Below are 1,075 nucleotides of genomic sequence, written 5' to 3'. Positions count from 1 at the left end.
CCCCATTTTATAGACCAAACAATTGAGAAAATAATCAACAACTTAAAATGACTATGACAATAAATCGTTAGTTTGGTCAGACAACTCGACTTTGAACATTGTGCTCGTTTCTGACCTCATCACTCGCTGCAGTTTGGGTTTACATGAGATGTTGGGGAGTGATGATGAAGCAGCTCCCACCTGGCCGGAGGCTGCAGGTGGATGATGGGGTGGTGGTTGGGCTAAAAGCTTGCAGCGATACAGGTGCAGCATTGCCAAGGCAGAGATGGGGAAATGTAACAGGTCAAATAGAGGGGGCGTGTTTTGTAAGAAATATGAGGAGTGAGGCATGTTACGTGTGTGTACACAGTGCAGCTGGAGTTGGAAATAGCTCGCAGGCATCGCCCCATTTGCAGCCCTAGTTGTAGCCATGGAGCAAAACCTTAGTACACTATGTGTAGAATTTGAGAAGTCAAAAATGATGCACAGGTCACGGTAATTCAAATATTGCGGAAGGCATCAGCCTCGGGCTGTTCCTCTGCATTTGATGGGAACATGAAAATAAGAGTGATAACGCATAGTTTGCATCCCTCTGCTGAGGGAGCATGAGTTCAACCTGTACCCAAATCCGGACAGGCCTTCTCCGCTCAAACACACGCCTGACAGCAGTAGTGTTATAACAGAGACTGAGACACGTTACGCGTCTGCAGCCAGGAGCACAGGCGGCTCACATGCTCTGCTGAGCACCTGTCAGACGCGTTCCCATCACACGACCCAGCATTCCTCCCCGCAGCGCTCCGCTGCAGGCTCAGGTGTTTCCCAACATGCCTGATGGGAACAACAGACAGCTCAGGGCCAATCAGAAGGCTCACAGCGTAGACGTGCAGCAGCGCCACATTCAGATAGTTAACATGAACGGCAAAAAGGTACGTTACCTGAAAACAGCGTGTAGTTTTTCTTTTTAGCATCTCACATTACACCTTCAGTCACTGTGCCAAAATATGAACAATGACGTCGCTGTCAACGGGCTCGTCTGCTATTGTCAGCTACCGACTGTTACCTTGAAACTATCCAGCAAATAGACGGTACCGTATGG

General features: G+C 48.7%; 1 protein-coding gene and 2 long non-coding RNA genes across 3 annotated transcripts in view; 1 reads left to right on the top strand and 2 right to left on the bottom strand.

Moving 5' to 3' along the window:
* The window catches only part of iqgap1 (IQ motif containing GTPase activating protein 1), a 67,497-nt gene that overhangs the window by 59,937 nt on the left and 6,485 nt on the right, over positions 1–1,075 (bottom strand). The gene's annotated exons all lie outside the window — the stretch shown is intronic.
* LOC116687298 (uncharacterized) overlaps positions 1–1,075 on the bottom strand; it is a 22,191-nt gene that overhangs the window by 17,385 nt on the left and 3,731 nt on the right. The window lies entirely within an intron of this gene.
* The window catches only part of LOC116687322 (uncharacterized), a 19,874-nt gene that overhangs the window by 15,077 nt on the left and 3,722 nt on the right, over positions 1–1,075 (top strand). The window lies entirely within an intron of this gene.

Source organism: Etheostoma spectabile, chromosome 1 (assembly GCF_008692095.1).
Source record: "Etheostoma spectabile isolate EspeVRDwgs_2016 chromosome 1, UIUC_Espe_1.0, whole genome shotgun sequence".
Taxonomy (NCBI): domain Eukaryota; kingdom Metazoa; phylum Chordata; class Actinopteri; order Perciformes; family Percidae; genus Etheostoma; species Etheostoma spectabile.
This window is presented reverse-complemented; position numbering and strand designations above follow the sequence as displayed.